General features: G+C 32.3%; 1 protein-coding gene across 2 annotated transcripts in view; it reads left to right on the top strand.

Moving 5' to 3' along the window:
* The first annotated feature begins 1,527 nt into the window (after positions 1–1,527).
* The window catches only part of LOC118183119 (teneurin-a-like), a 1,514,249-nt gene continuing 1,487,958 nt past the window's right edge, over positions 1,528–27,818 (top strand). For both annotated transcript variants that reach the window (XM_085820731.1, XM_085820730.1), the window contains exon 1: positions 1,528–1,779. The gene's annotated coding sequence lies outside the window, so the exon portion shown is untranslated. The remainder of the gene's footprint in view (positions 1,780–27,818) is intronic.

Genomic DNA, 27,818 nt, shown 5'->3' with positions numbered 1-27,818 from the left:
CTTCATTTAGGAGTTTGGGACTAGGTTTTCCGAAATCTGAGGTAGAGAAATATTTTCCCTTTAATTTGGTTCAAAGCGAATGGCGCAAATTTTACCAAACTGAGAATGAGCGTTATGAAAAATCACTATCCATTTTGGCCGATTTCTTCACCATTTTCAAAACATTCTCAAAATACTGAAAATAATATGCAAAATACTTAAATCTTGCTTTAAAGGATCTCCACTGTTCTAGAAAGTTCTACACATTTCTGAAAATTAAACGAACATACGTCATCTAACTGTTTAAAACTAATAACAAGAACGTGATAGAAACATTAATATTCATTCTTGAAAAAAGAAAATTACGAATTCTTTGTTTAGCACATATACTTCCACTGATAGCGGGAATGCAACAACGACGCTGTTAACCAAAGATGAGTGACCCGAGCTCAACACTCTAAACGTTCAAAGTAACATTTCAGCACCTATTTTGCAAATACGAGGGTTATGTAGTTATGTAGACAGTGACCTTCCTCTTGCGTGAAAGTTCTTCAGCGCAAAACGTCATTAACATAGGAAAAAAGCTGTAGATTTATACCAACTACAAGCAAACAAATGGACATTATTCTTCATATATATATAAACAGAGAGAGAGAGATGATTTTAATTAATTAAGAAAATTTAGTGTAATTTCATAGGACCCGTTAGTCATTAATAATAACTGATCGTACATTTTGTTGAAAGTAAAATTATTGCAAGGTGAAAGATACAAATATCTTAATCTTTGCAATGGCCACCCATTTCTTTTAAATTTGTCTATTGTGTTCGAAATACAAATATGCTATCAGTATAAAAATGCGTATTCTATATAGTTGAGTTTTCTGATGAAATTTGAAACATAAATATCTTACGCTATGTGGAGTGGCAACACGAAACTTTACCGATGACCAACGACACACATCCTTACCGGGTTATATGATAGATGTAGAAGGTATGTTTGCTCTGCTGTATATTTTAAGTATAGAACGGGATATATTCCCTTAAATCATTTATTTCTCACTACAGAAATACGCTTAATAATGTACCATTACTCTGCATATTGATGTGTTCCCCACAAGTGCCATACAAATAACTTTTGCGAACAGATTTTTTTTTTTTATTTTACAACTTGTGTCTTAAGCAATATGTGCTTTTGTAAGTATGGTAATGCAGTTTTGAAATGATGCGAATTCCTGACAGTACAAAGATTCAAATGCATCGATCCACATATTCCCCAGAAAGCGTTCAAAGTAACATTTTCCAAGAGACCTTTTCTTTCAAACCGTTTTAATCCAGCGCCAAGAACAAAGGAGAAGAAAGGGAAAAAAAGAGTTCGAAACAACAGCGACAAGGGAAAAATATATATATAAAAAAAGTACTCTCTTCGAAATTTTCTCGCCATCGATTTCGTAAAAGTTTCTTTCTTTGTCACTAGATGGCATTACTAGTCACCGGACTTGAAGAGAAGTGTCGGATGCCTTCTCTCTACAGAATGGCCCGATAGCTGGTTACTCGCTCCTACTTTATCCGCGAGTTCTCTCCTAATACGCTCGCAGTTAAGAGTTTGCTCCGCCAGTGGAACGACCTGGTCAGAGCTCAGGTTTTAAAAAGTCAACTGTTACTGACAGAATGGTGTGTTATTAAGTTTATAAAGAACTCCCAAATTATCCTTTAGTGCAAACTCAGTCTTTTTCAACATCAGAAATTATTCAGCTTGCAATATTTGTTTGGACTAGCTGATAAAGACTTAAATGGAAACAGGTAAGTGTTGTGTATGCAAACAAATATTTCTCCCTATATTAACGCACAACACTGGAATTAATGAGCAACTCAATCTCTCACTACTAGTATTATAATCCACAGCAATATTAAGTTTTTTAAACTTTAGTTCAAATTTAAAAAAAAATAATAATCTGTTCTATATAGCAAATGATTGCAGGCGTAATGTTGAGGAAAGCAACATAAAAGTATTCTTTATTATGAATGCAAACATTTCACTCCGTAATTAAATCTCTATAATTTTTTCCATTACAACTAAAATTAATTAAGATTCATAATCTCTGTTAAAATATTTACCATAGACGCAGGCATTTATCTGCGTTTCTTTCCTTAACGAATGGAATTAGTTTATTCATTTTCTCTTGCTATTTCACAGTATAGAACACCTGCTATTAATGCATACCGATAAACGTTTTAAGTTTTATGTTAGATCAACTTTTCATAAAATTGAGCAACACTACTTTTTTCTAAATAACGGGATTTAATTCCTAATACGTAACTGAAGATGAAACATTTGCAACAACAGATTAAATTCTTGTGATTATTATCTGTGACAACAGATCAGTGAACTAAATCACTTCATATTTCAGCACAGCTGTAATTTCACACCGAAAAACTGAAAATCGTATATCAAATTTCTCCATAATTTACGTAGCAATTGTGTTTCAAAAATTTTAATTTTACTACTTTCGTTATTTATTCGTTTAGTTTTTTATTTACAATAAAATTAATAAAATATGCCTTAAAAACAGAAATTTTAAACTTACGTAAAATATCTGTTTGAATAATATTAATACATTATGAGATATAAAGAAAAACCTTAAAAGAACGCAAAATATTCTTCGGGATAATATTAATGCAATATTAGATATGAAGCGAATTTGCAGACACGTGTAAAGATTTTTAGAAGAATCATTTCTGGTATTAAAGTAAATGATTAAAACCGTTACACCATTTTAGCCATGAGTACGTTTTGCTAACTGCAAAAATTTATTTCTAATCCCTAACTGAAAAGAAGAAAACGTTTGCGACAACGGATTATTCTAAATCATTTCCGACGTTCAAATGAACAGTAATCTTCCACTGAAAAAGTTGAAATCGTACTTTAAATTGCTCCGTAATACGCATAGCGATTTTCTTTTAAAATTGTTTAATTTTACTTATGACGTTATTTATGTATTAGTTTAAATTTTTATTTATGTGTTCTAATGAAATATTCTGCATACAGAGGAATTTTAAACTCACGTAATTGTACATTGCAATAACATTAACACAATATTCGTCATAAAGAGAAATTTTAAACGTACGTAAAATGTTCTTTACGCTAATATGAATACAATCTGAAATATCAAAAGAGATAACACAAATATGTAAAATTAAAAGAAACTTTTTTTGGCTTTAAAGTACATTAACAATTGCTTCATTAAACACTTTTAGCCGTTATAAATGCTTACTTTAAAAAAAATATGAAAAGCAAATTTCAAAATATTATTTTCTAAATTAGCATAATTTGTTTTATAGCTAACTAAATTTCCTTTATAGTGCAACCAGACAGTGGTATATTAAAAAGACATCGTGGATATATTTAATATATTCTTCATTTCAAAATTTCCCTGTAAAATTAAAACACTCAAATATTTAGAAAGTTTTTAAAACATTTAAATTTTAATAGATTAATTTACTATGATGATTATGCATTTCTATGATATCATGGGATTATAAATACTCAAATAACGTCATACCTTAGTAACAAACCAAACAAAACAGAGGCAATAAGTAAAATTATCATTATTTTTCCATAGGAGTGGTATGTAAGATTTTCTATGATTTAGGTTCATTATTTTACTAGTGCTCCAACGACTCTATGGTCTGCTGTAATAAGTGTTGAATTATAAACATCGTATGTTCATAGCTGATACAGAATTTTGTCACAACATTTGTAGTTGAATAAGTTTGTTCTTCCAAAGAAATATTAAAGTATGATTCAAGAGATTTTTAAGTGCAGTTGCTAGAAAATTCTACGTTAAATATTTAAAGGAGAAGTCAATACGATAATTACATCTAACTAATTATAATAATGGTAAAGTTAAGTCATTCGAAACTGCTAAACATCTGAAAAATAATCCGGAAAATTATATAGATCTCAAAATAAAAATTTATTAATGTAATATTACATTCCTTAATGTATAAAACACATTTTCCGCCCGTAATATCAAAGTACGGCATTCGACCTTTTAAAATTTGAATCATCATAAAATTGTCAGAGCATACATTTTAACTGTTGTCCAATTTTCATTGCAAATTCGTGCCGACACAAAAATAAGTAATATTGTTGATGATATTTGCGTATTACAAAGAATTTTTTGTAATGCATTAAAGAATATAAGAACAATAAATTAAAGCAACGCTAGGTATGGTTCTAGTACTTATATCATGTGCTGATATTAATGCTCTAATAAGAATTAAACGTTTATAGTTACCCCAAACACTATGAAGTGTCATGAATAAAAGGATTGACGTGTTTTCTAAAAGTTATAAATGCCTACTCAGTGATACCAAGGAAAAGATAAATGTCTTATACATCTTTGATGCTTTAGAACTCACACAAAATATTCTTTTTAGTTCCGTTTTTGTCACTACGTTGAGTCCAATTTAAATCTTGTATCCATTTGCATGAGCGATTACAAGAGTGGTCTCAAACAGACCAACCGTGGACCGCACGTGGCACACAAAATCATTTCCGAAAATTAGCATAATTATTACAAGAAGTTGCAGAAAAAAAAGTTAATTATAATGATCTGGAGATTAAACTATGATATAAATTATATTCAAGGATTTTAAGATACAGATCTGATTAAGTTTTATACATATCAAAAGATTAATACTTTCAGTCACGAATTTTGGGAATAGGAGTAAGTGCTTTGTTTAGGACTACGTTTACATGTGAATAGATTTTTAGTTGAAAATAAGAAATGCCAAACTGCCGATGAATATCTACAATTCCTCATGTTTTCCTGCTTTCTAGTAATTTTACAAACTTTATGAAAATGGAAACGCTGTGAAATGTTATAACTGAAAACTGTAATAAAAACTAAAAACTTTTACATGTAAGGATGCATTTTCTGCTTGCTTCAAAAAATTTAATAAATAAAAGAAAACGAATAAGTTGTCATTAAATATTCCGTAGTTTTGTCCCTTTTAAGAAGTTTTCATAATTTGTTTATTTTTAGTTCAAGTTATTTAGCGTTTAATTCAGTATATTAAAATTTTAATAAATATCAGTCCGGAAATTTACAAATTATCTGTTAATACGTTTAAATTACAAAGATAATCAAAAGAAATTCTTGCAAACTTGAAATTTCAGACAGAAAAGATTTATGACTTTGAATTTAGTCTTTACGTCATAATTATAATATTATCATATTTTTGCTCAAATATGCATTAAAAGATTTTAATTTAGTTAAACATTTTATTTTGTAAAAGGGAAAAAAAAGGTACTTTTTATTCAAAAACAGAAACTTCCGGGCCGTCAGCTGCTTTCATAGCGTGCATTTGCCCTCCATGCAATTCGATGTGGAGACCGATATGTATTTTAAGCTAACTTCAAGTAAATTTAATAATCGCTACTAAAGGATTTTTCTAGTTATGTAACTTGCCATAAATCAGCTTTTTTTTAAGATGCTCCATAAAAAAATCTATAGCCACAAGGAAAATGAAATGTTTCGGGAAAAAGTTAAAAGAATAGTATTTTATGTATTGAAAGTTTAATATATTATAAGAAAAATATCTCGTGTAAGAGGCAGTATGAGCCAACTATCTTTTATTACAGAACTTATATACTAAAAATATACTTTATATACCAGAAAGACTCCGCTTGCTAATTACTTCCAGTAACTTTCCACTATGCCAGGAAGCAAGGGTAGACGTCTGCGATTAATTATAACCTTGTCAAACTCAACAAAGTGCCAAAAACGAATGCATTACTCTTGTGAATAAAATGCATGTATAATTTCAGTATGCAATTCCGTAACAAGCTACATTTGTTCAATGTTAGTTTCTCAGCTTTACAAATCGATGCAGTTTGTTTTGGAACTTTAATTTCACTCACGATATACACTGATTATAGACATAAATTAAAACGATAAAACTGTATTCATGAAAATGATAAACTTGTTAATAACTCATCCGTTATTTTCCCCGGATAAAATATTTTTTACTTGCGCAATTTCCATTATTACTATTGCATTTATGTATTTTGTTACGTAATTGCCGTTATTACCGTTACATTTATGTATTTTGTTTGTTTTTAGGTTTGAATATAAGCAACTCATGTATTTTGTTTTACTGTATGAATTGCTTGGATAGTAAGCAAAGAATATTATATAATGAATATTGTTAATTAAAAGTAAAAAGTCGTTCTTTTATAGGACAGCTGAATTTATTTTTTGTGGACATTGAAGAAGATATGAAATTCAGCTGCATTTCAGAAAAAAAATTGCATTATTTTTATTTTAAATGTATTTGAACTTAGGCAAGAAGTTTTTTCAGCTGCAAGGCGATCATATTTTTCTATGTGCTACGTTAAATATATTTAAGAGGTTACTTTTATATACGTATATATGTGTGCGAAATGTTACCTAAATGGAGCGATTGTATATATGTGTGCGAAAATATGTATATCTATGTAAGAAAACGTCTCCTGACCAAGTTTAAATGAGAACCAGTACCAACAATTGTTGAAAACGGAAGAAGTTTATTATTGGCATTTAATTACAGGCATAAATTATGATCGCAAACTAAAATTCAGCATTATTATTATTATTGCATACAATGAATGACTGTTTTATGAAATATGAATTATGGGGCACTCAGAATGTCTATGTTAATATATATCACATTTGCGCATAACAAACGATATTGCACAGCTGTCCAAATTATACAATAGTTTTTAAATCATGTGGTAATATATTCAAGAAGATATCGAGTTAGAGAATTCTAAAAAAGTAATGTGACAGAAAACTGACACAATCTATAGAAAATCTGCAAATAGATTCAGTAATGCTTGATTTGTGTAGACTAAGAAAGAGTCTCTTTATATAAAAATATTATTTTAAATGCTATACAACGGTAGCCGTCGCCCCCATTCACAGATTCAAACATTAATCGAAGAAGACCTTTAAAAGAGACTTTCAGATTTTAAAAAAAATTCAAGGAAGGATTAGAAACACTTTTACTATGATTTCAATGTACATTTAACTCCGAAAAGAAAGACTAACTTACGGACCGCGCAAACTGCTATAACAAAATATGCTTACAAATGATAGAATACGGAATGTACATATACAAAGAATGCTTAACCGTACTTACATTATCAAGGCTTTGTTCTATATTTCCAAATTAAGTAAAAGAAAAGTACACATACACTGTTACCGGCATAGATAACTTGGGGTGAAAAGAGCATCGGAAACTCACTGGTGAATCCAAATCCTATATGGATTCTAAATGATTACAAATATATATCGAAAACCGTGTTTCGATTTTACGCTTTTTAATTATATCCGCGCAAAACAAGTTCAGTCTTTATTAATATTGAAAATTCCTTATTCAGAGTTTTCATAATTTCTAACTACTTTTTGCTTAATGGCAATATTTTTAGATGAGAATTGAAGACACACATTAATCCAGTGGCATTATGGCACACGGGGGTCAAAAGTAATGTCTGCTAAACAATGGTAATTCGACTTGTTTGAACAGAGACGTATGGACAGGCTGCGTGGCGTTTTTCGCGATCTTCACCATGTTTAACGTGAATACAAACCAATTTCCCCTAGAAAGTCATCCACGAAACTATCCTTCGTCTTAGGTAATCCTCGGATGCTTTGCTATATTCAAATAAATTAACTATCTACAATATAATATGAAAAAGTACAGTACAGATGCAAACAAAATTACGAATCTAATTTTTTTGTTCTTTCATTTACGTTTTATGCCATTGAAAGAATCATTCGTTTTAACATGACCACAGGCGGCCGAATAGTACAGTCGCTGAACACTAGTAGTTCAGTCAGAGGTTAGAATCTTGAGAACAAGATGGGTGCAGAGGAGGTTTCGTGGGTTTTCTATGTATACCATATATATGAGTCAGTTTCCCTTAGGAAGTCCTCCATGAAAGCGTCGCTCCCTTTAGGTAGACAGCTCTCAAGGCTCTGCCTTAATCGCATATAACAAACCATTTTAACATTTTTTCATATCGGCTTTAGTTATAATAATATTTTACATCGACTAATGCCGTAGACTTGTGATTGATTTGACTTAGTCCCGTTAGCTCTTTTTATAACATTGGATACAATTGTTTCTGAGTCAGCGCTAAATGTTTATTTATTAGATCATAGAATCTTATAATTAAACACATTTGGAATATATGCAATCAGGAAAAGATGCTTGTTTACTAACTTAAAATTTGCTTAAAATTCTGCTGTAAAAAGCTTAACACATTCTACACATTCAGACTTTTACATTTCCAGCCATTTGTCACATCAGCAAAATTCTTAAATTCTAGAAGTTTCATTAGTGTCGATTTTTGGTTGCCTCGGAACTAGCAGACTAAATATCAAAGTTGTGAGACACCCGCCAGTGGCGAGTGGTTAACGACCGCTGACTACTGGTAGTTCGAACTGGCTTAGAACCTAAGCGAACGGGCTGGATGTATGGTTGGTTCTGGTAATTTTCCCCCATGTCTAACAGTTTTCAGTACAAAAGGCTCCATAAAGGCATCCTTTTCGTTAGGTATATAGCTCCCTAGGATTTGGCTGTATCCAAATAACCTAATCAGACTATTTTGTATACTGCACCTTACTGAATGGATGCATGCACTGCTTGGCGTTTTACGGCTTTTTGCCATTGCGAAGACAGAGGATCTAGGTTCCTTGAAAATGTCCTCCACGAATATACCCTTTAAATGATTACTTTATCGTGCTTTCCCATGTTTAGTTAATCTAATTTAATAATTTCACTTTTTCTGAAAACGATTAAGGTTATTAAAAAATTCGAAGAATTCAGGAACATTTTCTTTCTATAGTTTATACAAATAATTCCAGTTAATCATTGAAACATATAAGCGTATTTATTAAAATGACAATTGTTTTACCACACTTATTTCCTCAACAGACAGCTACTTCGCGAGCATATGAACGACACGAACAAGTTTTGGATCCGTTAGTCTTCCCGCTGCTGAGACTTATTCTTTCATCGCCTTTAGTTTAGAAGTTATTGATCTCTCTAACATTAAAAATGAATGTGACACATTCACGTTTTCACTCATAGTGTGACGGATGACAGCTATCTATAGGAACATATAAATTTCACAAGCTGTAAGAGCACCTGCTTGGAATTACTTAATGCTTTCAAAATGTTCCGCCGTAATATTATTAAAATACACAGCTAAAGCAAGTTTAAAAATTTTTCGTAAATGCAGATAAGTCTATTTATACATAAATAAAGTGTACTTCCGAGATAAATTTAATTGTATTGTTCGTAATACACAAAAGTTGTGTACTTATTATGAAATTTCACTAACCGATTAAAATCGCAACTCTTCATGTCTCATGTTTATGAAAAGCATCATGTTAGCATGTCAGTAATTCAGGCTGTTATTTATAATTCTAATTTTGTTACTCCAAATTAACGGATGTATAAGTGAATTTTTTCCTAGTTGGAGAAACGCGTTATAAAATGCTTGTGTCTATTATAATCGAATGAATACTTACGCGTAAGGCTATTTTATTTTACATGAAAAATAGCATTATAATGTCTTTATTTTTTTTAAATATTTCTAAAGCTAAAATATATACATATTCATTCATCTGTACGTTTTATACATCGCTGATGCATACAATTGTGCTTGATGCTGTAAATATAAAAAATGCTTCTTGGCTAAATGTTGTGCTTTACAGTCTGAGAATTCACATTTTCTGTTTTATTTTAAATACAACGTGCTTGAATAAAAGAGCGTAAACTAATAACACCTATTGCTCCGGTGTTTCATTATTCTGTCATCAATGAAAGCTCTTAAAAGTACCTGAACACAGGTTTGGGATTAGGAGTAGGATCCGGATTATTTGAATAATAACAATTTCATTCGAGGGTTAATTGCCTAAAAGAATGGATGCCTTAATGATGAACGAATTAAGGGTAAGTGGATCCTATTCACATTATCCACACTTTCCACAGTCCGTTCGGCAGGATTTAAACAGGGGTATGAAATACCGGTGTTCAGCGATTTTGTCGTTCGGTCGTTCGCCGTGATTCTAAAGTGACGCTAAGCAGTATTTTTCTCGATCATATCAAAAACGCCAATGTGGTCGTAGACGAACAGAGCTGCTAACATGAGCTTTGCAGACCATATATATCACACGTAAATCTTTATTCAGGATCAAAGTCTTTTGGAAGTATTGTCTTCTTTTTAATACGTCTCAAGAACAAAATTTTTGTTACCTTTGATTGGTAAACTGTTTCTGATCTCTCCAGAAATGGTTGAAAGTTTTATACATTATCTACGGCATCCAACACAGCTTTCTCTTGCTTAAATTCCAAATTAGATGTTTTAACTAATTCGGTGTTCGAAAACTATGATAATAATTCTTTCTGAACAAAGACTGAATTCGAATACCATTTGAACTCCAGACTAAATTCATAACAGTAATAAGCTTCTTTTTCTCCCTCTAAAGAGCAGTAGATGGAATAAATATAATGTTGGCTTTTAATTGAATTCCATGTTCATATTCTGAAAATCCATTTTTATAATTTTCCCAAAGAATGACAAATTTGAAGATAGCATTTGTCACCGATTCTCTTAAACTTTTAACAATTTGCATCTTTTATTCAGCTGTGCAACTAACAAATTTCTAAAGAGAATTTGTTCTTAACATAGTACTTTGAACGTATTAAGTTTGCTACATGCATAAATACAATTAATCTGAAGATAATACTACATATGTAAGAAATAAACACAAATATACAAAATTACAATAATACAGAACACAATATAACCAGTAAATAACTCTTTCTCTGTTCTAAATTTTAGGTCATCATCATAGAATTAAATTATAGGTAATTATTTAAAACTTAAAAATTTTTATAATTTCCATTTCCCTTAACATAATTTGATTTTTTTACATAGACAGCTCACTAACCCGGAACAAATATTTCATTCCAGATTTTCTCTCATGGCAAATGAATAAAAAATAGTCAAAATGATTTGAAATACAAAACCGTTTCAAACTTTTCAGGAAAGCAATTCTTTTTAGAGTAATCTCAAGGTGCCTGAGAATGAATATCTTACACTCCAAAGCAAAATTGATAAAGTAACTTAGACTGCGGCGAACGGATTAAATTATTCGTTTAATAATAGAACTTTCCTTTTTATGACATTTTATTTGGCATAAGGATCATAACATGTTATTTCCAAAGATGGAACAATTGTCCCGTGGTATTTCTTTTTAATCATATGCTCTTCAAATCTCACAGAGTTTTCTAACCTGACAGCAGTGGGAATGTCCGTGGTTACAAAATGTGTAATTTATTTTTATCTGTTGATATAATATACGGAATAAAAATAAAATACCGTATTATATCCATTTAAAGTAAAAGTGAAGGACTAAGGGCAAATGAATGGATGCTGGTTTGTTGATCTCCTTTTTTTGTTTATAAGGAACATAAATTTAGAAATCTTTATTAATTCAGTACGTTATGAATTTTATTAATTCATAAAGTATTAATTTATGAATTTAACATATGTATTTAAAGAAACATTATCATTGTTAAATTGATTAGCATGTGTATTTCCGAAAACGTTATTCTTGTTTTTATATTAAAAATAGAATTAATAATAAAATACTTAATGCTTTTAATTTGTTTTTCTTGTTGGTGCTCGAGAATGTAAAGTTGTGAGCACTGTTATTTTTGAGTTAACCAACAAAATATTAAAATTAAATGGTGTTCTACGCAGTTGTCGAACATGTGAGTATTGAGTCATTCCATAAATAATGTGGTATTTTTACACTTCCTTTATTTTAAAAAATCAAGATAAATGAAGTCCTTTCATAATCTGAAATGTACTTTCCTTTACCTTCTGTTAGTTCTGAATATTACCACGAGATCTTTTCCTTTAAGGGTTGTAGGAAGTTCTCATGGAGCTTTACAGATCTTCCAGGAAGAGGCTTGTTTCTAGGCTATAGTTTCCGGCACAGTATTTCTGGAACAACCTCAGACTCTGGCTTACGCTTATTGTCCGATACCTATATACTGGATTCAATTTTCTGTTAATTCTAATCATTAAGCAAAATCTATCGTATTTGTTTTTTTTCACTTCAATTTCGGTTTGAAAAATAACTAGTAAATTCGAAATGCACTCTTAAAAATGCAATAAGAATACAGAAAAGGTAAAATAACTTCCTACGTTTATAGCAAGGGTGACCGTACATTTCTGAAGTTACTTCAATTGAAAAAATTGCATAAGGGTTTGACCCCCAAACCCATAAGGGTTTGACCCAACAATTCTCTTCAGAGAATCGCTCATAAAACAAAGACTTTTCTGAGAGCGTATATCGTTAAAATAATTTAAATATGAGAAAATTAGTAATATATTATATAAAAATGCAATAAGAATACGGAAAAGGTAAAATAACTTCCTACATTTACATCAAGGGTGACCCGCCATTTCTGAAGTTACCTCAATTGAAAAAATTGCATTATTTATCGGCTTGACCGAACATTTTTCTTCAGAGAGTCGCTCATAAAACAAAGACTTTTCCAAGAGCGTATATCATTAGAATAATTTAAATATGAGAAACTTAGTAATATATTATATAAAAATGCAATAAGAATACGGAAAAGGTCAAATAACTTCCTAGTTTTATATCAAGGGTGACCGGCCATTTCTGAAGTTACCTCAATTGAAAAAATTGCATTATTTATCGGCTTGACCGAATAATTTTCTTCAGAGAGTCGCCCATAAAACAAAGACTTTTCCGAGAGCGTATATCATTAGAATAATTTAAATATGAGAAAATTAGTAATATATTATACATATTTGAAATTATGCAGCTATTTGTTTGTTATTCAGTGTCCATTGACTATTGAAAACACCATTCAATTGACTGTATGACAGTTTTGGGGAAAATCTTAAAACTAAACAAATTGTATGAAATTCAAAATGATAAAATACTCATTACATTTAAGAAGAGTGCATAATAAAGATCTGCTGAATTAATATTTATCGCAGACGTAATTTTTCTCCACAAGAAATCAGTCACAGAAAGAAAAAAATGAGACTAGGATATTTTTTGGCCGTATTTTTTGTACTCCTGAGCACCTTTTCCGGAGGGAAGTGTGGCGATTTTTGCACATTTTTCTTGTTCTTATTTTTAACATTTGATAAATAATCATTTGCTTACATTTCTTGATGATTTCACAAGACGCTTGGAATTCTTTGCCATTTTGGTTTTACCACAGAAACTTTATTTTTTACAACTATTTACAACAAATCATGTTTACATTTATCATTTTACACTGTTGCCCCTACATTTTTATCAAAATCCGCGATGCGGTAAAACAATATAACGAGCACAAATATTAAAAATCTGATGTGTACACCACATGACGTCCTTGTACGGAATATTAAATTATACGCATTTTTTCTTACGTTTCATTTAAACTTATTGGATTGAATTAAATCTACTTCGCCAACAGCGCATAAAATACAATAGAATAAACGCATTCTTTAAAATTCACTCTATTTGTTTACCATAGCGACACTTTGGCGCTACGTTCACTTAATAGTATTATATTTCGTTCATATTATAACTCAGAATGCACAAAATTTATATCATTTAAAGAATTATCTAATTGTTGCCACATGTTCTATTCAAATACTATAATAAAGCTAGAAAGATGTATAAAAGAAATTAAGCAAACAAAACAAAAAAGGAAACTTTTTCACAGACGATTGAGTATTTCTCATTCAATTAATTCAGTTCTCACTTCGCGACAGGACAAAAATACATAAAAACTCAAAATATCTGTATTAAAGATTACGAAGTATATCTTAAAAACTTATTTCCTCGAAAAGATTCCAGAAAGGATTAAGCATGATTTAATTCGAAATAATAAATGAAGGCGTTATCTTTGTTGTTGCGAAGCTAAGTTTCTCTAGATTAACAACAAGTCCACTATTCTGCTGTTTCAAATGTAAACAAGCAGTGGCCGCCAGCAAAAAGGTATTAGGCTTAGCGGCACTTAAACAACTTTAAAATTGTTGATAATTCTAAAAATGTTGTATACAGATTTACTAAAGGCATAAAAACCTTAACCGGAATATAAGAACAACATAACTCAATCATTTTAAAGCAAAAAATGTACAATTTACAAACATATAAGAGTAAAGAAACTGAGATCACTGAGCCGGGTAGTAGAGTGGATATATATATAAATATATTTATATACGTTTGGTGCGGCCGATTGCAACCAAAATACGAGGTGCACATCTACATGTTATAGCAGTCCTATATACAAAATTTAAACGTTCTAGGCTACTCGTTTTTGAGTTATGCGAGATACGTACGTAGTACGTACATACGTTCGTACTGACGCCACGCAAAATTCTCTTCAGAATTCATTTTAAAGCAGTTTTATAATTTTTTTGAAGGAAAATGGTCTTTTATTCTGTTCCTCCGTGCAGATATCACGCAAAAACATCGTTAAATTGCATTCGATAGATGGTCAAAATCTATATTTTCTTTGAAATACGCTGCCTGAAACTTTTCGCGATTACAATACTTCCTTTTTACTTCGTACAAGGAAGTAAATAGCCGCGCCCTCTCGTGGTCAGTATCATAAACTGTAACAGGGGATTTCTGTGTGATATATAAATATTAGCCTCGATATATTGTCACAATTGGCTGGTTATATTGTCAAAGACTTTCTCTATCTAAAAATAAACCTGAGAACCGTTGATTTGCAAAATAAAAAAAAAAAATGAATTTTGCTGGACAGAAATTTGCGAATGTTAAATTAGTAAATTTTCACATTTTTCTACTAATAAGAAAATCCGAATCCGTACTCATACTTTTCTAAGAAATTTAGATAAAAATAAAAACATATTTTTTGCGTTATCTTGATTACCGCGGTCTGTTGCGTCAGAATGAGGCAACAAGTTATTCAAAAATATGCAGCTCTGGCTTATCTGAGATTGGGTGCGAAATATGTGCAAAAATTGACTCTCTGTATCAAAAAAACTCCTCAGTTGAAACCTACGACTCTTTCCTAAAAGAAATAGTTCTAGAAATAGTCACATACAATTAAGCTAATCCAACACGGGTTTCTAAAAGTTAAAATATAAGTTCTATCACAAAGTTCCCACCGCCCTGTTTTTCCGTCAACATTTTTGTAAATGAGGTCATTTGCCAATTATTTTACAAAACTCACCTTTTTAGAATAAGTTTAAGATTATAACCCCTAAATTCTAGTGATACCGAACTTACAATTCAGTTCAAATTTTCTGCGCGCTAACTTATTTCTCCCAAAATGGTATCTGGTATAAATTGAAATAAAGGAGTAAGTAAATGTACGTAAATAAAACAAGTGCGTAAACTTCGAAATATTTTACCTGATCAAAACGTTGTCGAGTGAGAAAGATTTAAAAACTCCAGAGTCTATACTTAGTTTTTTAGGTAAAACGGGGAAGTCTGAAGGTTTAGCGCTATTCAGTATCGATTTTTAATGGAATTAAATACTCTAATTCACTTTAGAATTGTTGGATATGTTCCAAGGTTTCTTTGTGTAAAATCTCAACGGTATAATCTTAGTGGTAAATCTCAACGGTATGTCTCAATTGTCACTCAGTTTATGCATTCACGTTCGTACAATAATCCAGATACGTGAGATCTAACTTTATTTTAAAGCATCTGATTGAAATTCGAATTTTTATTTCTTTCATTGTGTTTTCCTGATTATCATGTAAATGCCCAAACAAAAGAATCATGTAAATGCCCAAACAAAAGACTTACATTTATATTTAGCCATTGAGACATCCCACTTTTGTGTTTTATGAGCAACAAGGGCTAAAGTTATCAGCAGCCATTATTTTATTTTTTGGCTGAAACGTCCGAAGGGAATATTTCTCTTTTAGCAATCATTTAATTCATTTTATTTGCTTTACTTCTAATGCTTTGTGTCTCTGAAAAAAGGTTTTCAGCTTTTGGAAACAATTATACGTCATTGCATGTTAGACGATAAAAGAATTTAAATGATAATATTCAAAACCTTTATTGAAATTTTAGGTTTATGTGAATAATAAATTTAAAATTGTTGAAAGGAATAACAGTAATAACGTGTATACTTCTTTCATTTCGAGCAATGAAGCATATGTAAAATAGGTCACGTGAGATTATCTAATACGCGTTTTAAGTATGGCAAACATTTATATACGAACAAAATTAAACCGACTGATTTCGATTATTTAACTTATGGCTAAGGACGCGAAATATCCTCGCCTAAGGTACGCCGTCACTGTAAGAAATTTTTTAACCCTTTCAGTACAAGTTCATTGGGTAGCGGTAGCACACTCGGCGCGTATTCGAGAGGTGCAGGCTCGAGACCCACTGAGGCCATTGCTCATTTTTCAAGGCTCCTGTTTAAAGAACATGGGATCAATTGTGTTCACTCTGATGTTCTTTATAACAATCCTCTTTGTTGTGAAAACAATGAAACATAAAGATTTCGCAGAAACATAAAGATTTGGCAAAGACCTTTTTCATTAAGCATTCTGTATACAGTTTCCTGTGACAACGTTTAATGGCAACTGAAAGCTCTGAACTTAAATACCGTGAATTAGACTCCTGGTATGATGGGCAGTTACTCGCAGGTACCGATCTTGATAAGCAGTGTTTATGCGTTTACGATTTTGTCCAGGCCTCCTTACAACAGTACCATACTTCTGAAATTGGATCCATAGCGTAGAGACTGTCATGGAGTATTCTCACATTTCACTGCTTTCATGGTTGCGTGCCCTGCTTCAAAATAGCCGATAATTCGCCACCTCACAAATTTTTTCAAGTGATACTTCTGAGCCATAGTAAACCGTTTTGTGACCTTGCACACTAAAGTAAAACGCTTTATTGCAGAAATTCGCTCACTTTCATATTCCGCCAAGTGTTTGCTTCACCGTCAAATGATGTAGCTCATTGATTTTCATATCAGAAACCGTTTGTTAACTTCCGAGAGGCTAATGCTCAATAGGCTTGTTTTTCACGCATTCCCTGCCAAAAACATCGATCAGATGTTTCATGGAATATCATCAGTTTTGTATCTACAAAGATAACTTTGGGCGAGTGTATTTTACCAAGAAATTATAAATGTCTAATCTGTAATCTTTTTATAATGTAGTGAATATAGTGATTTCGAAAATATATTTCTTATTATTCGGTAGTTCATATTACTCAGCAAATATTATTTCGTCCACAAAACGCTGTATAGCAGTTTTCCTATCAAATTTCTAAGATGTATAAATAATTATAAAAGACTAACTATCAATGGATTTTATATACTGCATTTAATCCTGAGAAGAGAGAGTAACCACGAACTGAGAACCTTCAACTCGTGGTAAGTTTGGGGCACAAACACTTCATGCTTACAAACATCCACTTTTCCGGGATTCGAACCCGAACCCTTCAGTATGACAGTCAACATGATTAACAATTTCACTCTTTGGGCGGCGCATATATGTGTGTGTTTACAATAATCGAATAAAGCAAAAATATAAATACTACAAAATTATTCCTGTAACGAAATCAAAAAGAGGGAAATTATCAGAATTCATCTTTTGTGGTCAGATTATAAGCTATATGTATATATAGTTTATAGTCTGACGACAAATGAGGAATTCTGATAAAATATATGTATATATTGTTTGTATAATCTGAGAACGAAAGAAGAATTTTGATAGTTTGCAACTTTTTTGCTTTTCTCTTCTTCATTTCTTTGAAGGAATAATTCTGTATATACACTCTTTTTCAAAATATTTGAAGCACCAAGAAGGACTTTTACGAGCGTGACGAAATTTGGCATGCAAAAACATCTTTATCGAACATGCAAATGATCACAAATTCAAAGCAAATGAACAGGAATTGCGATCATAGCGCGCATTTCTAGTTGGCAATTCGCAAACTATAAAACAAGTAACAGAGGCGGAAAATTTATCTTTTTCTGTTGCTGCCATTGTAATTCCATAAAGAAGCAACTAAAGTTGTCATTACGAAGATATCGAAAACCTTACAGACAACTAAACGACTTCGAACGTGGTTGCATGGTAGGGTTGTGTGAAGCTGGTTGGTCATACCAAACAATAGGCCGCCACCTGCAGCATGCAGACACTGCTGTGCAATGTTGCAATGTCCAGATGTTGGCAGCAATGATTGCTACAAGGAAGTTGGCGACAAAATGAAAGCTTTGGAAGGCCAAGGAGCACAAATGCGAGGCAAGATAGGATGATTGTTCGCCAGGCCCGAACCACGCCAGCGGTATCATTGTCGATTATTCAACGCACTCCTACTACTACTACCACGTCTATACCTCCCGTGGTACCATTCACCATCTCACGACGCCTGTCTGAGGCGGGGTTACGCTCACAGAGGCCTTTAAGAAGTTTGCCGTTGAACCCCACAACATCGGCGGAATCGTCTGGATCGGTGTTGCAGCCGATCATCATAGCTGCCATGAGACTGGCATCGTACAGTGTTCAGCGATGAATCCCTCTTCACTCTTGAAGCAGATAACCACTGTGTTCGTGTCTTTAGAGGACGGGGTTAGTGGTCCCATTCAGCTTTTGCTTTACAAAGACATATAGCCATAACATCTGGTGTGATGGTGTGGGGTGCTATTTCTTATGAGAGCAGAACATCTTTAGTCATCCTCCGTACAATTTTAACAGCTCAACGATATGTTGATACCATCCTGCGGCCGCTTGCATTACAATCCATGGCACGTGAACCTGGAGCTATTTTCCAACAAGATAATGCCAGGCCACATTCCGCTCGCATATCTCTGAACTGTCTCCGTGCGGTTGATACTCTTCCTTGGCCAGCAAGGTCACGAGACCTTCCACCAAGGGACCATGTCTGAAACATAGAATTCCATCAGATTCGGGCACCAGAAAATATCGCAGATCTGAAGCGACAACTGATTAATGCCTGGCAGAATGTGTCGCAGGATGACATTAGGAACCTCTACCACCACTCCTTGCCTCGACGAAATCAAACATGCGTTTCCGCCAGGGGCGGTTCAACCAACTACAAATTTGGACACTCAATGGGAGATTGTGAGCCTTGAACAGGTACTATGACCTTGATTTTTTAATCATTTTATTATCTGTGTATGAGGTATACACGTATTTCATCAAAAACAAACACGTCCTTCATGGTGCTTCGATTTTTTTGCCAAAAAGGTGTATGTATATAAAACGTTTATTTAAATTTCATTTATAAGTTTTAGACCAGATTTCTATAGGGGAAAAATTGAGAATTAAAATGAGGCGTGAAAACGTAATCTCTTGAACAGAAAAATAGTTGCTGAAATGCATAAACAGATCAGAGAGGAGAGTATGAAATAAAAAGTACAATTTTGTAGCAGTATCAACGATTACGTGAAGAGAACATAAAGAGGTATTTTGGAATTCGTTAGCAGTAATAAAACTTAATTTTCATCTACGAATAAATGTTTTTTAACACGAGAAATTAAATTATTTTAAACAACTGTTTAAAATTGCTTGGCAGGTCTTTTAAAATTTTCTATCATGTAGTGAAAATTTAACTATCCATTTACCTTATAAAATTATTTACGGCATCAAAATTAGGACACTAAAATATTTTACGTACTTAGGTAATTAGTAAAGATATTAAGTAATTAGTAAAGATAATTTTAGGTTTTTATATAAATAAATACGAGCAGTAAACTAAGCTATTTAAAAAAAATATTGGAAATTGTATCATGGATACTTATTACAAATGTGTTTCCAAATGGATAAATGAAACGTTAACTTTTGAAAGTCAGTATTCCTACATCGTTATATAAGATATTTATTCCGCCTTCTTATTATCCCTCCTTGAAGTAGTGGTCAGCACGCTCGGCGCGTCTTCAAGAGGTCCGTGGTTCGAGTCCGGCGAGGGCATTGCTACGTCTCTCAGCATCAAAAAATCCTAATGTCTCTTTAATTAAAACATAAAACTAATTTTGTTACAATATTTTAAAACTAAATATTTTCACAACATTATAAAATATGTATTCATATGAGTGATTAAATTTCCCATTCAGTGTCAAAAACATTATTATTCTCTGAATTATTATATTCTCTGAATCAGTATTTCTAAAAAGTCATTGCTTTATATTTATAAGCGCAGAGTTTGAGGCTGTTTAAGTGATAAACTCATAAGCAGTAATTATATAGCTGAAAATTACATTAAGGAGAAAAATTAGATTGTAATGATGATGATGATGAGTGAAAGCAAAGAATTTATTTTTTGATACTCAGTTTATCCATGCTTTGTTAAGAGAAACTATCGTAATGTTAAAAATATACTTTAAAAATTAATTTTTGGGAGTTGTTTTATAATGCATTGTCTTTCAAATTTTCGTTCAGAATCTATCTGAGACGTATTATAAAGAGCCAATTAAAATTTAAAATGCCAAAGCACTTCAAAACCTATCAGGAATAGAGAACAAAAATAATGAAAAAAAAATTCAAAGATTTCAGATTTTATATTACTCCCAAACGGGCGATTTTTAACGTTTTATGTGTTACCTTTATTCCTTAACTAACATTGCCTTCGCAGTTAAACCATAAAATTATCACAAAATATTTAAATAGCGCACATGTTTCCGATGCACAGTCTTGCACCCTTGACATAAAAGTGTTTTTTCCCTATTCCCTTGTTCGCTTTGAAATAGTTGAGTTTACTCAAAAATTCATTAAAGTTTTGCATATTATGAAATAGATAATAAAACAATTTCAAATTTGGGCTTCCAAATGCTAATATTCGAGTGTAAGACTACGTTATTCAAAATTTGATGACTCTAGGTACTGTTGAACAAACACGTCCATTCGAGAAACATTTCGAGAAACATGCGTACATTCATACATATTCTTCATTATTTAATTTATTTGAACGTAATGCAGTGCTCAAGTATTTGGTGGCAACAATTTGAAAAGTGAAACGCCGTTTTATAGTGGACGTCACGAAGTGCGAAAAAGAAATTAATAGCCTTTCTGGGTAAACTGCCACTTTGGGCTAATAATAAATGTGACAATAAATAATGAGTACTTAAAATTAAATATATCGCAAATAAATAAATAAATTATTACTAAATTGAGCTTAATTAATTAAGATTACAAATTTAGTTTAAAAATATATGCATTAAATAATATAATAAACTAAACATTAATCAGAATATCACAAATGAAGGAAAGGTAAATATTCTGAACATTCTACAAGCACATAAACGTTGCTCCTTAGTAGCATACCTTTTACTATTATTAAGTTATTTAGCTTCAGAACAAAGCTCATCGTATTGTAATTACCTGAGATCCAGGATTTTGTTTAAAATCTGAGATATACCGGAGCCGGGTCAATTTAAGTTTTAGTATTATAACTATAGGCTCTGAAATTAAATTAAACTATAAACTACCAAACAAAAGAATTCCCAAACTATAGAAACATTTTAAAGAAAAATATACATTCTTAGTATTTCTTTTGATGATGCTCAGTGACAAGATCCACATTTCTCACTTTATCAAACAGTCTTATTTAAGTTATAAACAAATCAAATAATTATAGAGCTAGACAACTTAAGTAATGTTTTTTGATAAAAGGAAAATTTGAATTAAGTGAAAACAACCCCTTGTAGAGTCTATTAATTCCTTCGAAGCAAGAAATATGAAAGATTTTGTATGCTTTCACCAGGACTCGAAACAATAATCATCGAGATCCAGATGGGTGTCCTAACTGATTATCCATTTACAAGGAGAATGCGATATTGCCTTACACTTTAAAATATTGATCTTCAGGTGTAAGAATAACAGCCTGGAATGTGTCTTTGATATTAAGTTCAGCGAGGTGATTTTCAGTAAATAGCCTTCTTATTTATTTTTGTTCGAATTCTTTAAGCTTCCACATGTTTAGATATGGTATTATACATTCTAAGGCCAAACAAACGCTATAGCAAGAAGAAGCTTTCTGACAGTAATGAGATTTCATATGTGAATATATTTCGCTCCAAGTTACAAAGGATTAATTTCGAAACTAATGAATAAAACGCTAAAGCTGAGGAGCTTCACAATTGGTCATCCGAAGATCAATAAAAGAGGAAAAATAATAATTCTAGAGTATAACTTCCTTCGAATTCGATTCCGTCTACTCTCTTCAACATTGTTGATACCTCGTATGATTCGCGCTCAGTATGAGCATGTATGATTGGTTTAGAGAGAACATCACACTTAAAATGTTGGTCAAATTAAAGGATCTCTCGACATCTGAGTCATAGCAATAACCATCATTCGCGGATTTTGACAGCAGAATTTGAGTCATGCCAGAGGAAAGCATATCTTGCTCTGGCATGTACTATCTAGGGGAATGTCAGAAGCGCACGAAGGCAGCGCACGATCTAAGCATCTGAAGGCAGAATATGATCTAGAGGAATGTCAGAATGTGCAGATAGGGCAATCAACAGAGAAGCTTTTGCAGCATTTCATTCAACAATAATGAACAATTCGACGTGATTTGACATAATAATGGCTACAGAGACAACTGGCAGCCTAATCAGAGAAATTTGCACTCAGGACAACTTTTGGGCCAACAACTTCTTGTTGGTGTACACTACCAAGTGCATTTGCAGTGGTGCCGGGGTCTTTCTTCCTGTAATAAGAATAACTGACGTAGAACTGTCTTGCACGAGGAATCTCACTGCGAATTCATCCAGCGAAGACGTATTTGGAGACAATGAGGAGTGTAGTGGGATGCTAACCTGTCGTCCGTCATGCTCCTGATAACGGAAGGGATTTTGTTATCATCCGTTACATTCTTACAGCACTGCGGTACTTCGACAATATTCGATGCTAACTTCACAACAGAATAATGTCCAGAGGCATTAGACAATAATTTCTACTAATTTTGTTGGTAACTGTCGAACACTTTCCTAGATTCTATTGAAAAGAGAATACCAGATCTTTCTTTAACAGAGTATGTTTCTGTCTAACCTGCAGGCGCATCCGACCATCACAGACTTGTGTCGATTTCACTCAATAATTAGATAAAGTAGGAAATAAGTATTGTAGAAAATAATCTACCAACTTTACAATTCAGTACAAAGTCGGATAACAGCTTCTTTAATTTTTGAGAGTCAGGAAAAGGCAATTAACGTTTTCAGCAAAACTCTTGTTTTATTTACTATGTCAGGTGTCATAAGGAAATTATTTGCAACAATTACATATATTTTGTTCATGATGCGCGAAACAAATGACCACTTCTGGTGGTTAGTATCAGTGATCACCGCCAACAGAACACATCCATACGAATCAGTCTCTATGATATTCATGGAAACGGTTTTTATTTTTCAAGCAGAGTGACACTTTGCATGTCCTGTATTCTCTTACTGGCTTTTTCTTGGTGCTGCAGAGGCCTTTTTCTTGGCAATATCATCATGATGTTGTCTTCGATGGCTGATGCTTATTTTCTTGATGACGAATTGCTGTATCATCTACTGGCTTATGTTTCGTTTTGGAATAACTGTTTTTTTTTTCTCTTGTACCACCAAAGTTTGGATTCCTAGCCACTATCATATTCGTCAACACACGAATGATTAAGACGTTCAGTAGAAAAGGTGGTTGCTGTAGGCAACCACCGTTCTTTAAAGAGTTAAAGGGTAGATGGGGCATAAGGCGTTACTGATTTATTTGCTGTGTATAGTTTATCTCTTCAATGAAACATACAGTTCTACTGAAATTTTGGTCACCGGATTGTGTCCATACAAGTATAAAATTTTCTTGTGTATCTCTTTTTTAATATGAATTCATAAATTAAGATTCAAAGTTGTGAAAAGAATGCATAATAATCTAGCTATAAAAATTAAGCAAAACTTAAGATGCAAAAAATTTCGCAATGCATGCCGAAAATATGTCATCTAAATGGACGAAATAAAATCAAAAATTAAATAACAGAAGTATCTCTAGAGCGAGCAAAGCAGAAATCTATAAAAAGATAAATTTGTCACAATAAACATTTTTAAAAGCTAGGCCAACGTTATTTGCAACGGAAATCATGAGCTTAATTTTATTTTATTGAATAAATAAATTATACTTAATGGAGAGTAGTTTAAAATAATTTAGCGAATCTAATAATAAAAGAATAATTAAAAGGGGAAGAATGATTGTGTATAAAAAGAATATTTATCTCAATCTTTTCACAAAATATTGACAAGGATTGTTGACACTGTTTTTCTTTTGCATTAAATTTTAATGCATTTTATCTTGGCGATGGCAAAACATTTTATCAACTACAATAAAAAAAGGGGTGTTGGTAGGATAGGGTACTGAGCTAGAAATAAAAATGTTTCTTTTCCGTTAAAGGTAGGATTTTAAAGAGAGAAAATAAAGTTATTATAATTGAAGCGAGTCAACGTAAACTCTTAAGTCACTAAAGATGTTACGAAAGTTCTAGGAATTTAGGCATACATTTTTTATTTCGTCAGATTTTGTCAAAATTACAATGTAGTTTTGTAATATAATCTCCATTTACCAGTCCTCAAAAAGCTGTTTAAGTGTCACTTCAATCAACCCATTTGCAACATGATTTTATAAGGTATTTTCCCCGCCTTCTCAGCATACCTTCGTAGTGTAGTGGTCAGCACGCTCGACGCGTATTCGAGAGGTTCGATTCCCAGCGAAGGCATTGCTCATTTTTCATCTCTCCTGATTCGAAATAACGTAATGTCTCTACAATTTAAACTATCAAATAGAACTCTCATTAAAATTGATCAGAATTAATTTGATAACAGAAAATACCTGTTGTCTAAATTATTTGTGAATTTTTCATACCCACTTTCCACAAAGAGAAAATTGTTCTTTTCGCATGGTTATAAAATCAATGCTACAAAAATACCCTTGCATCACTCAAACAACTGAACCGGGCTAAACAATATTGTATTTGATAGCTGTATAAAACGTGTGAAGACTTGTTTCTGGCTGTGGCGTTGCCTATGAATTCTAGGAATTGAATCAGAGCTCAATTACTAGACCTTTGGGAACACCCAATTTTCATTTATCAATTCTTCAGACTAATTTGTAGCTAACAGAAAGAGGCCTATGAAATAAAAGCAAAATTAATTGATATTATGTATAATGGATGGACGTTCTATTAATGTCTCAAGGAATTTCTCAAAAGCTTTATCTATAACAAAAGGTGAAAATATTCTGTAAATAGCAATAGCTTTCAACTAATTTACTTCCTGTTCGTTGAAAGATTGCAAAGAACAAATTTTGAAAATCCGAATGCAGAATAAATCCATATTTTGCCTTGCGTGTCTCTCTTAAAATGCATTAGAATTTTATTTAAACTAAGTTCAGACAGTGTTTAAATTTTGCATATGTTTAGATCATCATCTGAAGTTTGTATACATTCCCTTACGACATTGCGTAACAGTTTCAATCACAGAAACGTCACCAGAGGGAGCAGTTGCACTTCACCGGACTGCCAGGTCATAAAATTTGGAATCAGAAATTCATAGGAACAAATGTCATTTCAGAACGAACCTGCCGGGTTAAAAATTTATCACCCACGATTGTTTCCTTTCCCTGACAAGCGAATTTTATTTATTTATCTGAATCATTAAAACGTGATGTTCAAAAATCTTTTAGAGCTATTCTTTCTTCTTTTATTTGTATTTATGTTTTTGTTTTCATCATCTTGGGAATTAATTCTACTTTTCGAAATTGTTTTGAAAGCCACAAAAAATACAATAACGGTCATAAAAAATTTAAGTTACATTCTAGGTACGGGAAGAAAGACATTAGCCAAACTGGAGAGAATAAAGAATGAAGGAAAAATTTGTCTTTTTTTTAATTTTGGTTTTCGCGTAAACTAAAAATGAAATACGTTTCACTGTTTTCTTAATTTTTTTTATTTATTTTCCCTTTCTCTCAAGTATCCGTCTTCCACTACATAAGTAAACTAAAAGAATAGAAACCTTTAAAAAATAAGACGTTGAATTATTAAATGCCACCACTGAAAAAAATACTTCACTTTCTGGCGAAATTGGAGAAAGGACTTTGAGAAATTGAAAGCCATCTACTAAGAAAATGAAACACAGGAAAAGAAACAGAAAAGAAAAGGAAGAAACTTTTAGATTTATATATCTATGGATTTCTTGGCAGTTTTTACTTTGAAAGAACTCTCCAGATGATCTTCGACCAAAACCGGAATCCTCTTCTTGAAGAAATCTAACTTCGGCAGTTATTTAGCAATCTTCTGGTTTCTGTGCTACAGCGATCACATCGCCAGCGTAGTACAAATGATTTTTTTGTTTGTTAAAAGAACTTTTCTTTGTACTTCCGGGATGGAATGCTTCCGGAAATTATTAATTTGCTATTAATACATTTTTCTTTCCATTTTTTGTTTTCTTCATTACAGAAATAATCCAGTGAATCTCGTTTCCCAATAAAATGTTGTCCTTCTTCTGTATCGAAGTAACTGTCCTAGTTGCGCATTGAAAGGATTATTCCTCCTTTAAAAAACAATGTTTTTCCCTGCTTGTGTTGCTAATTTCAAGGCATAAGTCTAACGTACTATGCACTATACAACTATATGAGTATAATAAGTATTTATTTTCTTTTATTTTTTACATATATATTAAGCGTTATTTTAATTGTTTATATTATTTATAGCATTCATGCTTCATTAATGGATTCTGGGGCCTTAATGAACTCCGTACACGTAATTTGAAATCGAAGCACTGTATTTCCATGTGTGGCAGTTTATAATTATTTGTGCAACCAACTTGCACAGTGCATCATTCCATGACCCGTAGCAAAGTAAAAAAAAAAAAAAAAAAAAAAAAAAAAAGAAGAAGTTTTGTATAGTCATTATATTTATGAAGCAGGAGACATGAAGAACGAGAAATGCCCTCGCTGAGACTCCAACCTGGATCTTTCGAATACGCGCCGATTGTATTCGAAGGCAAGCTGTAGGGAGAGAGAAAATGTCTTAAAAACAACCGTGGATTAGTGGACTTAGTTACCAAATCCTGGTAGTGACGAATTATTGCCCACCACCTTTTAGTTCGGGCCTCGCGGAGTCATTAGCATTAGTGAAGCAGGAGACATGAAGAATGAGCAGTGCCCTCACATGGACTCAAATCTGGACCTCTAGAATACACGCCCAGTGTGCTCCCGTTACACCACGAAGACATGCTGTAAGAAGGGAGAAAATACCTTATAGCTTCATTTAATGTTTGGATATTTAGCTCAATGGATGAAATGAAAACAGTTCGATTAGGTTGGCCTCACAGATTAATGTTGTGATGCTTACATGGCATTAAAGTATCTTAAATCCGAGATATTAAATTCAGGGATGTTGACAACACAATTGGATGATCGGTTTATCGACATCTCTGTCATAGCAGCGTTTTAGCCTGTTTCCTAACCTAGGAAGAGGTTTGGTTGTTAAATTAAGTTTCATGCAGATTGCTGCTATATTACCGTACTCAGACCTTTCATTTCTAATGTTCCTCAACAGTTGTAAAATTGTAAAATTGCATTTCTGTCTTCACCCCTTGAATAGCATTTCTTCTCCATGACTTGGTAAAAAGGAATGAAAATAAATCCATATACAGTATTAAAATCTATTTCACAAAAGTAGAAGCTAACCTATTAAAAGTAATTTTTTCTGCTTCTCTGTCTTCTTAATCTGATACATATTTATAAA

The sequence above is a fragment of the Stegodyphus dumicola genome, chromosome 7 (genome assembly GCF_044657685.1).
Source record: "Stegodyphus dumicola isolate Sdum_Otavi_A_Nest chromosome 7, ASM4465768v1".
In the NCBI taxonomy this organism is placed as follows: domain Eukaryota; kingdom Metazoa; phylum Arthropoda; class Arachnida; order Araneae; family Eresidae; genus Stegodyphus; species Stegodyphus dumicola.
Note: the sequence above shows the minus strand (reverse complement) of the source record. Positions and strands in the feature narration are given on the sequence as shown.